The sequence below is a fragment of the Mya arenaria genome, chromosome 8, assembly GCF_026914265.1.
Source record: "Mya arenaria isolate MELC-2E11 chromosome 8, ASM2691426v1".
In the NCBI taxonomy this organism is placed as follows: domain Eukaryota; kingdom Metazoa; phylum Mollusca; class Bivalvia; order Myida; family Myidae; genus Mya; species Mya arenaria.
Window position 1 is genome coordinate 15442021 of NC_069129.1, and position 14911 is coordinate 15456931.

Here is a 14911-nt window from a genome sequence, read left to right on the forward strand (position 1 = left end):
AGGTGAAAATATTTCCGAAGATTTTTGTGACCTTATTTTTGACGTGATTTGACCTATATTCACAAATATTCATAACAGCATGTTGACAAGTATTTTGAGAAATTTATAACAATTGGATATGACTGTTGACTTTATGGCATTGAATTAAAACTTTTAACGCAGAAATGTTAACACCCGCCAGCCCACACAACCACCGTACAAAAGCATTTCTCTTAATTTTAAACTTAAATTGGCATTTTTGATACATATTTCTATTAATGCATTATCAGCATCAAAGAGAAATCTCATGTTATTACAGGAATAAGAACACATCACAGATAAGCTTCACATTCACATTCAATGACTTACTTCAATGACTTTTACTTTTGAGTCTCAATGACTTGTTTTGTCTGCATTTATTTCATTAGTCAATGAAAAACAGTAATTTAATAGTTGAGTTAAATAAGAAGAAATTCATTAATTTAGCTTACTCTTCCAATTTCTCATGTCTCTGTATATAAAGATGATCTGGGGTGTGGACAGATGAGATCACTACCTTATGGGAGGGCCTGCAGGCTGGTAACACTTCAGTCAACAGCTCCTGGCACATCCTGTGTATGGAAAATGGGATCATCATCATCATCATCATCATCATCATCATCATCATCATCATCATCATCATCATCATCATCATCATCATCATCATCATCATCATCATCATCATAATCACTACCACCATAAAGTATCACCACCACAACCACCACCACCACCACCACCATCAGTATCACCACCATCAATACCGCCACCATCATCAGAAAGATCATCATGGTCACCACCACCACCACCAGCATCACCACCATCATCATCATCATGTACACGAATACACTTAAATCTTAAAACAACCTGAAGTTTTGTGAGTGTATATTCAATGTGTTTAAAATTGGATGTGAAAAGCAGTTTTGGAAAATATATAGAATGTACAGTACATGAATTTGAAGCATATAATACTATACATTATACATATTATATATATATATATATATATATATATATATATATATATATATATATATATATATATATATATATATATATATATATATATATATATATATCTACTACAGATATTAAGGTGACCATATATATATTAATCTAGGCATTATGGGGACCGCTGGATTAAGGCGACAAAAAATGGTCTCCTTAATATTTTCAGTCCAGATTTGATGTATCAAATGTCAATAAAAATGTCCATTGATAGTAAGTTGATAAGCTTGAATGTTTATTTACGAGATCATTTCATTGTTTTAAATCTTATTATCTTTTAATATCAAAAAAAATATTCTTAAACTTTTGTGTGTGTATATTTGTGTATCCATAAAAATAGCTATTAAGGCGACCAGGGAAAAAATCATAATTTTGGTCAAAAATAGCTATATACTAAGCATTTTTTATTTGTTTTACTTTATTTAAAGCCTATTGTATATTATCCCGAAGTTTCATTCCATAAAAAACAGAAATAAGGAAATTCGATATTTCGTGTACCATCAGCATCCAAATTTTCAAGTATACAGAAATTTAACTTTCCGGAATATAACGGAAATTTTCGGGTATCTCCGTGGTACCATCTCCGTGCAATTATGCAGTATGGCGTTCATCTCTTACGGAAAGAGAATGGTAACTTGGTAAGTGTTTAAAATACATATTCAACGTTTTTTTCGTTTATTTTTATGACTTTTGTACAGTAGTATAAATCGTCCACCCTTTGGATGAAAAGCAAATGATTTATCCGGATTTTGTTCATCCGAAACTAAATCACTAGTATCAACATCCGGTGTAATTTTTGCTTGTATTTTGGAGAAACTCGATTGATTTCTAGCAAACTTGGTTTACCACTACATCGTCGCTTATTATTATTTGGTATGTTCCAATCTAAAAAGGGATTTGCTCCCTTAACATCTCAGATTTTAATAAATAAAAGACGAAATGATACAAATGCCTTACATTATTTCATTCAGTAAAGAGCATGCAATGGCATAGTGGTTGGATTAGATAATCTGACAGCGGTGCTGGACGTCAGGAGTTCAAATATTGTTGTGAGTTCAATGTACCAAAAGAATACCTTTGGAATACACAATTATCTATAAAAATGGCAGAGCGAATTGCCCATATTGTAGTAATGTCTTAGATCCAGCTTGGATAACTTGGACACAGTAAGCGGTTCACACCAAGGGAAATTCTCAGATTAAACAGCGCTTATGAACTTGAACATTACATTTTTCATTGAGACAAAGAAAAAACACTATTGCTGATCTTCTGAAAACAAATCTTGGATTTATACTAATCACCACCAAAAATTTAATTTTAATCACACAATGTAAACAACTGCGCCACATATCTTATCTGTATGTTTAGGGTTTTTAAAATTTAGCAGTTAAATATAGATTAGCATACTGGTAGGTCTGGTTGGTCTGTTGCTTTAGATGCTAAGTAAACATAATGTCAGTGATTTCATCACTATTTCTATTAAAATATCAGTTTTCTTCTTCAGAGCTTCTCACATTTGCACCATTTTTTTACCATTTGAATCATAAAAAGATAACAAACAAACACGGATGGAACATTTGAAAATACAATTCAGTTGGTTTCTATTTTCATGCTCATTTTTGCTTAAAATTATTCTGCTTGAATGTGATTTATGTTGCTTAAATTTGAACTTAACTCTTTGTGAATATTTAAGGAATGTAAGGGGTCAGATTTCAGATTGCTCATTATTTCTGGAACACTAAATACTTTATTTGATTGTGTACACTGCACTTTCTTGTTAAGCATTCATCCAAATCATTTGGGTAAATATTGGCAGAAAAACTGCTTTTAGATTTATACTGGTCATCAAAACCGGCACTGACAAAACATAAGATGTGTTTAATTAATGTGCGGGAAAGAGGTTTAAAGGTGTCCGCCCACAACAAAATGCTTGCGGGTCATAGAACTCCTTCAATTAGTTCTTGAAAAAAAATGATTCTCTCAGGTAGCGTTTGATTATGTGTACATTGTATCCTTGTATGTATTTTCAAGTGTACACATGATTTATATAAGGTTTGTACAATTTTAGTTTTATTTAAATTTTAAAATTTTGACATTTTTTTTAAGATTTGCCTGCCCCTGTCTAAACACTTAAATTCTTGGTCTTTGGACTATTGTCTGCAACTTCAAAACACACTTTTTGGAACAGGACACATTTTTCTGATATTTTATCCAGTTTGACTGCAATATAAGTTGTATTTATCAATCAAGTAAAAAATGACATTTATTTTTCCATAATTACCTGGTAGTTATTTGTTAATTTGTTTTAATTCATGGATAGGTTTATTGCGAGTGTCATGGAAAGCTGGAACTTTTCAGTACACAACATGCAAACTGAGAATGAACTGTGTGTGCCGGCTTTGTGAACAAAAACGCAAGGCGGCTATGGTAAGTTGCATCAAGATATATCCTTGGGACCCCCCCCCCTGGACACGCAATACAATTCGTGTTTCGCTGATCTGTTGGCTGGGATCAGATCATCCATTTGGGGATTTAGATATGTTATCCCAGCCAACAGGCTGCATGTTTAATTTAACTCAATACTAAGCTTTGTTTTAGTGCGAACATCAACATGTTTATCTAATTGCAGTTGCTGCTTGGGACAATAAAGTTAAGTCAGCAACCGTCTACCAGACTGCAAGATTCATCTCTTCCAAAGGATGTCGTACCTTTCTAGGTGGGTGTGCATTGATTGATTGATTGATTGATTGTGAGTTTGTGTAAATGAATAACTGTGAAACCATAACCAAATGTTGGGCTGTAAAGGTGTGTATGTGCATGTTTCACATATTCTCCATCCTTTTGGCATACTGGACCGTCATCAGACACTCTGCCATGAATGTTAGAGAGTTTAAAGCTATTTCTTATTTTCCTGTGTAACTATATTGATGTTAGATTAAATTTACGCCGCCGTGTTACTGAGTAACAATTTGAAATTGGGCCAAAATCATCAAGCTAGAGCTTTGCATAATCTTTTTCAAACTTCTGCAAGATTTCTGCCCTTGACAATATTTGCTCGCAGCCCCCCTTAAAGTTGCACTTCGTTCAGTATTTGAAAGCTTACGGATACACTTTTTTGTTAATTTGAGATCTTAATGTGGCTACTTCTAAGTAAATAGATGCTCAAAGTAACTGGATGCTCTGGGTGTTCACTGGGTGACAAAGGCTACACAGTATTGGTTGTTTCTTTTTTCTGAAAAGATGTTTCTAGTGAATTGCCCAGTTGCAGTGGTTTTGACGCCACAGAACCAGCATAGCTCCATGACAGATATATATGTTTTCGTCATTGATGTCAGTACTGCTGTATTGGAGGCCTCACAATTTCTGTGTGGAAATGTCATCTGATACACTCATAACGGCGTATTTCTAGCATAGCTTTCATAAGTGCATGGCCATTCTATGTCATTTTCAGATACACTGTGTTTTGTGTGGATAAGAAATGCAGAGTGGTACCACCAATCACCTAAGCCACCATTCCCCTAACAGACAATAGGCTCATGGGGACAGTTCCTGCAATTTACAGTAAAGTTCTCAATTGTAGCCCTACGAACTTAAGGTAAGCGATAAATCTGGATTTCAAGATATCTCTGTACTCACTGTAAGTTTATACTTCATTTGAACAAAACATAGGGCCGAATTCAGAACAATCACTCTCACTCACACTCAATGAGTTAATCCTCTGTAATCACATAACGGTCGAGATATTTTCGAGTGAAAGGTATATCCGTATTCACAGGTGTGAGTGAGACTCAAGTGTTTTGCGTGAGTGGGACATTTGTGAGTGCTCGGCTAGGCCACATGAACCGCCCTCGAGGATTGGTTGTGAATAGGAATTGAATGAGTGTATGTGAAAAAAGTACATGGCAAGTAGAAAAGATGAAATATATCAAATATTTGGAACAAATAAGGGACATGCTCGTTCCCAGACAATATTTAAGAGACCGGGATAATCCATTGAAGTACATGTTCATTCAATAATGTGGCCATCTATAAACAAAACAAATTCAAAAGGATGCGCCTATCATATATTTGTTTTGTCTCGCAATGATCTTGAACCCCCAGCAATGTTGATGTTTGCAATTCATCAATGGCTGCAAAGACAGGCAGCTAAAGGTACGTGAAGTTAGCATTCTAGCGGCATGAAGTTAGCGGCCTAGCGGCGTGAGGTTGACGGACTAGCGGCCTAAATTTGTTATCTATTTCAAGGTTCAATGGTTTAAATGGAAAATAAGATAAATCAATGTTTTTAGTCGTACATTAGCGGCCTTAAATTGTTTTCTACTTCAGCGCATTTTTATATGAGTTTTCTTCTAAAACAATGCTAAAATAATTGTTTTCCTATGCAAAATACATCACGCTTGAGCGGTCTTGCGGCGTGAACTTGGCGGCCTGGTGGCCTAGCGGCCTAAAAATCCCCAAAACTCATCCAGCAGCCCATGAAAAGGGGGAAATGCTGATATTCGCTAAAGGATGTTGATTTATGAAAAGGACATTTAATTTATCATTGTTTTAGAAAAGAACGCATATAAAATGCTTTGGAATAGAAAACAATTTTAGGCCGCTAGTCACATGAGGCGGCTAGGCCGCCAGGCCGCTAACTTGACGCCGCTAGGCCATTTCATAGCGTGGTAAGGGAATTGATATGTATTTTCCAGCCTACATTCAGCTGGATTATTATTACTATTATTGCTATTACTATTATTATTATTATTATTATTATTATTATTATTATTATTATTATTATGATTATTATTATTATTATTATTTTCATCATCATCAGCAGCAGCACCACCAACACCAGCAGCAGCACCACCAACACCAACACCACCATATCATCATCAACATCATCATTATTATTATTATTATTGTCATCTTCATCCATTTTCCCCTACATTTCTTGAGTTGTTTTTCACTCCGAGGTGTTATTTCCCCATAAGAAGTAGATTCATTCGCTAATTCTATCCATCTGCTATTTTTTCAACTTCCATTTTTTCAACTTCCATATATTATTTTCAAACGCCCAAGACCGCTTTATGTAGAATACAAAAACAAGATTATATATGAATACATATTAAGTGATATAATGGAAAACGGCTACATATTTAAAACAGCAACAACAATGACAACAAAAAACATGCATTTAAACGTATTTTGCAACAGTTATTTACAACCCAAAACGTTTATTTTTATTAACCAATTGTTTTAAAATGAAAATATCAGTTTTAGAATAACACTTATTATCATTTGTTTGTTGCCATAACTAACAATAAGGTACTCAAATCTCAAATAAACATATGTTTACAATGTATACTGTAAACATCACCATAGTCAAACAGATAATCCGATATGATCATGTAAACATACGTGTATAATTATATACTGTATTGCTCACTTGATGAAGTGGAGTGTTAGCGAGGCGTGTGAATACGAACAGATCACTTGAGTGTCACTGCCCATATTCCACTCAAGTGATCATTTGAGTGTCCCTTACGGGAATGTGGTTGGAGTGTGAGTGAGAGTGGATGTTCTGAATTCGGCCCTTACAATTTCAGCATCAAAATCCAGGTTTAGATCCCAGACCGAACTTTGTCTCCTTCATTAAACTTAATTTCAGATGTTCTATAAGCCACATACATGTTCACTACTTATGACGGATAAGAACTTTCGCAAATTGATTATAAATGCGTTTTCCCAGATTTACACCCTCCTCTTGCAGATACTGCCGATGGTGAAGCTTGGGTGCACCGGGCCGGTTTTCCAGCCGTGTGGAATCTCCAGCTGAACTGGGGCCGGGAATTATATAAGACTCCTTAGCAGCATGGTGAGCTTTTGCGTATTTATTTCCAGGCTCATATACCCGGCCAGACTTCTGCGTATAATCTTTCCTGTCGTCATTTTTTTAAATAACGTATCTCAAGTCTTTCAATGAAATCACAACTGTGACACCTTTGGAGACTAGATTTAAATTAAGGAACCATTATGTGTAGAAAGCCTTTTGGGTGATTTAAAATCAAATTAGTAAACAGGATTCTCATGGTTCATGGTTTATAATTGGTCTTGTGGACCTTTCATTCTTTACTTTGGTAACAGCCGCTTAAGTATGTAAGAAGGGGGGGGGGGGTACAGATGTGATAGTAAACAGTGTTTAATAAGGTATATTTGTTTTTATTTTATCACCAGTTTGAAGGTAATGATTTTGTTAAATCAGGGTTAAGTAACAAGTTTAACACAAACACTGTAACATGTTCTTTATTTCAAATAAATCTATAAATTATCTCTGGAGAATTTAGTCTGATCTCCATTTCTCAGAAAATGTAGCTGTCTAAGTGCCTATTCCATCAATGAGTATCACTGTCTTTAAATTGCTGTTGCGGTACAGTTTAAATAGCAAAAGTTTTATGGCCCTGCTTGTTTGCAACTCCTCATTCATTTTTGTACAGCGAGAAAAGTAAGGGAATTCTAGAGATTTACTAGAATTATGGATTGTTTTTCTTGAGTTACACAGTACATAAGGAGGAATAAGTGTGTACACAACTCCTCATTTTATTCCTGTTTATTATTTATATATGTAACATAGATGTGTACAAGACTTAGAAACATGACATAAAAGAGCTCACTTTGATAAATTTTCTCAAAAAAAGATATCTTTACTGTTAAAGTAAGAACTTTTACTGCATAGTAAGTAATGTCTTCTGCTCATCTTTATGACATCATTACATGGAATGGAAACTTCCCAAGATACATTTCCACATGGGGCAGCTCATTTATATATATTGCTGATGGATTGTTTAGAAAGGGACAGTTTTAATTGGACAAAATGTTTTAATCGCCATTTTACAGAGTGCCAGCCAGTCATTGCTGTTCTTGCATTGCTGAGGAGGACAGTCCTGCCAACATAACAGTTTGTTCAATAACAGGTAAAAAACTGGTCTCACTTTACATTTTCAACCACTGCCAGATAATATAATCTTATATAATGATAACTCCTTCTTCACAACTGGTGTTAAATATATAATGATTAAACAAACAGTAAAATGAAAATTATGCTCTTTAAACTCAGAACCATTATTGACTTGTCAGATGCTACTGGTAAATGAACTGGTCTTGATGTCCTTTTCTTGAGATAATAACTATTTGCATATTACCCCGGTACTACTATTGTACATTCAATAGAAAATCGTCTTGTTTGTATTGTTAAATGGCTTTATAATGTTCCCCACTTCCTGATTCTTGAAAATTACGTGAACAAATGACAATCCTACTACCATTTAAAGTTTGATTAAATTTCGGACAAATGTGTTTGTTTTAATTTGCCTTCTGCTTAAAGTAAGGGTATATATACTGGGCAAGAAGTGCTGAATTTCATCGTGAATGACAGTGATTATCCATAGTTTGAATTTGGTTCGGACATGTTTGACGGGAATTCAAAGACATTTTTTTGTCATCATTTCGCATACATTGGTTCATTCTAAGATAAAAAATATAACCTTTTTCAAAATGTTTAATCTGTGAGAGTGCAGCTTTAATAGACCTGTAAAGACTTGTCGATGTGAAACTAAACTCTCAATCAAACTTTGGTAAAAGATCAAATGCGGGGCTCCGTGTGCGGCATAGACTGTGTTAATTTTTATTTAATATGATGAAGAGCTAGTTAAGTTATCTTTGTTAAAAGTCTTCATTTGAAGCAAAATATGTTTCAATACCCTGTATGAATTTTCTTCACTGGATATTGATTTATAAAAAACATTGCTCCAGGGTGCGGAGCTATTTTTTGCTATATGTCTATATGGAAAAATCTTCTCCTCAGAAGTCAACTTTGTTCCCCAATGTGCAAGGCACAATCGGTGAAAATAATTTCAATAAAAGTCACTGATTATTATTATTGTTATTATTATTAATAAACTTTTACTATTTCAGGAGACAAACAGAAACACAGAGGTGCTATACATTCTGATGGAAAAACAAAAGCATCTCCCATCATTTTGGCGTGGCTCAGATCAAGAGGAGAATTTTAAGAAAGGTAATAACTGAGCGACTAAGAACATGCAAGTTGCACTGGTTAGAGTGTAAGACCCATCTCCCTTCATAAGAATTGATAATCATCACTGTATTAAATCAAGAAATTGAAACGTAAGTGTCTTGTCTTTTGCAGTGTTTTTGAAATATAATATAATTTAAAAAAAACTAAATTATTATTTAATATGATTGTGAATGTGTGATGTTTTCTTCTGATCATTCACTCTCAAAAACCAGATACTAAAAACATATTTGTAGATTTTTTTGTTTTACTTGTAAATATAGTTTTAAGGTTGTATTTTAGGCAAAGCCTTTTATTCTGCTCAATACAAACTTAAATATTGTAAGAGTTATGGCCCTTTGTAATTTTTTAAACAAATACATTTTTTTATGTTTTTGTAAGCCCATTATTAAGGGACTTTTAATATTTTCACCAGCTGCATAATAAAGTCAGACCAAAAGTGTTCAGTAAGTGTCCAAACAATAACTAAGTTAGAATCCTTTCTCAAATCAAGTGAGCGATATAGGGCCATCTCTGTGTTTGTCTGACTAATAAACAATAATCAATCTTTGAGTTAAATTGACAAATATTGTTGTAGAATGTTTTGTGAAGACATACAATTGGATTACTTTTGTGTCAATAGGATTAAGGTTTCTGCACATAAAAATTATTTAGAATTGCATTTGGGTCAGTCGGTTCACGTTCAATATTACTTGCAGTATAAGTGGAAGCAGTGACTTAAAATTAATTACCAAACAGTTTCTGCTCAATTGCTTTGAGTTAACATACGAGTTATGAAACTTGGAATACTAGTTCTTGGTGGCATAAATGAAAGACCTTGTTTTGTCACATTGACTTGTAATCAAGCACTAACTTCCTCTAAATTCTCTTCAGGTGATGGTTGGGCACACACAAGAAGACATAGATCACAGGTGTCTAGCCATATGAGTAGATAGGAGTGTCACACTCTGCCAAACTTACTTCATCAGACGAGCAGAAAGCTTCTCAAGATCCCGCACTGCACACTAAGACATAGTCTTTGACTACAACAAGGTGATGAAAGTACAGAGGTCCAATTGAAATCAATTCTGTGCTGCTGTCATTTCTTCATTCTGGAAGTCGATGGACATGATTTATTATGGCATCAAGTGTGCAGTTTGCCGACTATCAGCAGTCTTGTTCACCAGCTGTGCAACTTGAGCTGGTAGCTTTATTGCTTAAAGCCACTGCATAAGAGGGGGAAGGTGCAGGCTCATCAAAAAGTCTCAAAAGTTGAAACTAGGAAAAGAAGTTTATCAAGAGTGTGAATCTATTTTGAAAACAATCGTTACAATGATTTGGTTTCCTTTGAAACTTCATACATACTATGAATTGAGATGCTTAAATAAAAAACCGCTATTCAAATATCAGGAAACTGCCTTTTTCATACTAAAGGGTAAATGATGTCGCCATTTCCTGTATGTATTTAAATAAGATATGTCTCCACAATTAATATTTTTAGGGAATTTTTCTCAACCTAATGAATGAGATTAAATTGTACAGCGTTATATGAGGTTAATATGTTTTCTCATTCTTTAAAATTGGTGAAAAATTTTCAGAAGATAATTAGACCAGTATCCATTACTGCAATCATACAATCAAATATACAGGGACAAGCCCACTGGGCATATAATATAATTAAACCCTGTTTAGGGGCACGAGGCAAACAGAGTTACTTTCAAACAATAAAGCTGCACTCTCACACTTTGGATGTTTTGACAACTTTTTTCATTTTATGTCTTGGATTGGAACCATCCAATTTTTGCGAACAATTAAATCCCAGATTTTTCTATTTAAGTTAAAACATTGATATTTTTTATGCACTTTTCTTAAACCGTTAGTAACATTAATTTTCGAACGGAAATATGAAATCTGCGATCTGATCTTTTGTCAGCAATCTTTTATCATTGGTTTGCAGATAAATACGCAAAAACTTGCTCATTCGAAGACAAAAAAAGTTGTGGAAATGGTATATCTGTGAGAGCTGCAGCTCTAAATGTTTAATTGCTTGATTTTACTACTGTATTAGAAATTACAGGGATTGGGGTATATTTTTAGTGTTTTTATTGCTTGTTTTTGATTCATACAGTCATACTTTATACTTCAGGGCACAACTTACAAATAAACAAAACTGGAAAATGGTCATATCAAAAGGTCAAAGATAATGCAAGTTGAACAATCATATTGTTCATGGCTTGTATTTTTGGTATATTTTGTTGCATATGCTATAGAAAAGTTGAAAGTTAAAAATAAATTCATAGTTGAAATGATGGCTTTGAATGATATTGTCAGATGAGAAACGGCACTATTAAGAAATAGGTATAATGGTACTTTATTTATTTTAATCAATTTTAGATATTATGAAAATTATTATCTTATTTTGTACATGAGACCTTTTAAACAGTTATTGACAATATAACAATGTGTATATGAAGCTTTAGATCAAAACTTAAAGCTGCACTTTCACAGATTGTCAGTTTAGACACAAAATTGTCTCAAAATCGGCTGATTTGGTTATCATTCCTTTAATTCAGTCATATTAGATAATTCACAATAGAACCAATCAAAAATGTTTGGTAAAACTGCCGAAAAAGTAATTTACATTAAATTGTTTGTATGCTTTTAGTCATAAAACATCATTTTTTTAACATAAATATGATGAACTGCAATCTGATCTTTTTTCAGCAGTCTTATATCACTTAAAATTGGGTCTAGACATTTCTGCAAAAAAATACTCCATTTATTGACAAACAATAAAAGAGTACCGGTAGTCAAAACGATCATTCGGTGAGATTGCAGCTTTAAATACACCTTTTAAGACCGCCGTAAAATTCCAATGGTTTGCCTAAATCTTTAAAGCTAGCATACTGTTTAATTGACAACCATACTTATTGTTTAAAATATGTCATGATATCTTTGTACAATGTGTTTATATAATTCATTAAAGAAGTCAAAACAAATTTGTTTACCTCGTAATTTGTTATCTGTTATTTAAATAACTCAGACAAAAATGGGAACGTCAGTGCTAGTTCTTTTACTATTAACATCCCATGAAGTTTCTATTGGTGTAGCAGCAAGGAGGTGTTACATTAATTATGCATCATTTAAACCAAATTATACATTCATATGCACATCATACAGGCGTGTAGCCGCCTATACGTGAATACGCGGCTGAATCCACATGATTCTGACAAAAAAATCAACCAAAGTTGCAGTATGCGAACTTGACTACATGAATCTAAAACTGGTTATTTTCCAGTACTAAATAATGCACTAGATTGCACCATGGTTTTCAAAATTTTCTGAGGGGGCACGCCCCTGAACCCCCCAGCACATGAATTCACATGAATAGAGGGGTAGCTACGCCCCTGACATAATTGAAACCACAGTGTGGCTAAACAACACTTGTATGTTTATCATACGCAGTGATCTCCCATGGAAATGCAATCGTCAAAGAATCTGAAGGGGCTGTTTATATGGACTAGATTTGAAATGCACCAAGTGTTTAAAAAAGTTGATTTCAGTCACGAAGGGAATCAACCATACCCCACACTTGTTGGAGTAAGATGAAATGTCCACTTTCCGCGAGAAAGAAAGTACATTGAAAATGGTCATTTGATTTAATTGACTTTATCTTTTTATAAATATGTTGCAATACATAAAATACGTTATTTGTTATAATTGTTTACCCATGTTGAATTTTATTTGGCAAATTTATAAGAGATTTAAATATTAAGAAACTCAGCCGCTAAAGAGCATATGATTATGACATACTTTTTTTTAAATCTTTCGAACATGAGTTTCTGAGTGAATATAAGCGAAGCGTTAAGTGTTTTGAAATTGCATCTTTTACTTGGATTTTATAGATTGTTATTACGAAATAAAGTATGGCGAATCAAACGAAGTGTTAAAGCCAAGCTATTGATGGCTGAAACCCTTCAATAAATGTTGATATGTGCTAAAATATAGTCTTTGAAGTCCAAAATTTTGACATGCGTTACTAACCCGATTCAACAAAAGGCTGTTGCACAATCAGTTGATTGACATAATCACGTGATAAACCAATAACTTCCATTAAGGTTAAAATATTCAACATCTTAGTATGAGTCCCTGTGGGCGAGTGGATAAGCGATCCGTTTTTTATTCTATGTGTTATCTGCACCCCCATGTGCTTGCTCCCAACTTGAACAAGATAAATTTTTAATACTTTAATCGGTTTTTTTAAAAATGCAATTGAAGTATAAAAGAAAATCAACCTGGTTACTATTATTTCTGCAATTTCAGTACCAAGGAGTAAAATAAATATACATGTAAGTGTTTTCAGATGCATTACGAGGAAAAATATGTTTGGTGCCAAAACATGAGAGAGTCTCTTTAAACGGAAAAGTTTTGGCAGTTACTCAGTCAGTCAGATGATGATAAATATAATGCATAGCATCATCGCTCTGGAGTACGAGAACGTTGTATACAGAGTATGTTTTTACTGAACATGCGTCTGTTTATTTTGATGCCATAAAAGGTTTAAACTGTTTAAAGGAACTATAACATTATGAAACAACAAATCTGATTACAGATATCAGTGGCAGATCCAGGAATTGACTTAAGAAGGGGTACGTGAAACTCATGGGCTTAATCTTTCCACATCCGCCCCTCCCTCAGAACAGAAATTGAATGGATTAAAATGTTGGACCGGGGTGGGGGTTAGACTCCCCTAATTTATAGTCCGAAAAAGTGCATTTTTATCTTAATATTGTATTTTTTCCCGATATTGACTGAGAACGTATTATAAACGGACGATTCAAAGGGGTGGGGGACGGCGCGCGCGCTGGGACCGACCCCACCCCTGAATCTGCAATTGAGTACATGGATTAAAACCGTCTCCGTAGCCTATTGGTTAAGGCGTTCTATACCCTTCATTCAATTGACTTAATACTTCACACAATTGTTCAGGACCATCAGCCAATGAGGTTACATAACTCCATAATACAAGTTATGGCCCCTGATTGACTTAGGTTAAAGTTTTAGGCAAGTAAAATTTAAGGGGAAGTTGGAATTTAATAAAAAAAACTTCCATGGGTCACAATGAACCCAATGAACAATGTTCTTTAATCATGAGCTAACTGTTCAAGCGTCAACAGACACATTCCTGTGCAGATAAAACTTTTATTGTTTTTACAAGCACAAAACTTGTATTTAGAATTTACAGTTTCTATATAATTCAACTGAAAGTTCTATTTAACCATAATATATCAAATATTAAGTCACCATTCACTAGCGGATTGAGAATGGGGCGCAATCGGCGTGCGCTGCCTTTAAAATCGTCCAAGTTTACTTTTTGTGTCAATATATGAGAAGAAAATAAATACGCACATAATGCATCATTTCCGACTACAAATTGTTAAAAATTTCTTGATTGAGTAACCCTCAATCCTCCTGCAAACGCCCCTTAGTAACGCCTCCTTCTAACGACAATTCCTGGATCCGCCCCTGGCCATTATATTTTTTGTTGATCAAACGGTACACATACCAAGTGACTGAAGCTGAATTTCATTTAATGAATGAGATGGTCTGTAAAAGATTTCTGATGAATATCCTATGAAATTTGCAGTCCTCCCGTTTCGACCGGTCAATGTTTGTGGATTTATTACACACAATTATATAAAAATACTATTACAAAGTTGTCTCTTAAGGTTACGGGAGCCTTCACTGTCAAAAGTAAGATATATATAATTTGTCCCCCTAATGCCATAAAATATGGATGGTCCCCTTAATGCCTCAAAAATAATATTATAT

The 14911-nt window shown here is 34.1% G+C and overlaps 1 long non-coding RNA gene across 3 annotated transcripts; it reads left to right on the plus strand.

Moving 5' to 3' along the window:
• The first annotated feature begins 1278 nt into the window (after nt 1-1278).
• LOC128242719 (uncharacterized) lies at nt 1279-12078 on the plus strand. 3 transcript variants are annotated; one of them, XR_008262679.1, is made up of 7 exons: nt 1279-1896; nt 3653-3739; nt 4475-4618; nt 6779-6883; nt 7903-7979; nt 8980-9082; nt 9974-12078. It is a non-coding gene; the product is annotated as an uncharacterized LOC128242719 (long non-coding RNA). The 3 variants fall into 3 exon arrangements; XR_008262681.1 differs by having other exon boundaries at nt 1279-1661; XR_008262680.1 differs by lacking the exon at nt 3653-3739 and having other exon boundaries at nt 1284-1896.
• Nucleotides 12079-14911: the final 2833 nt, after the last annotated feature.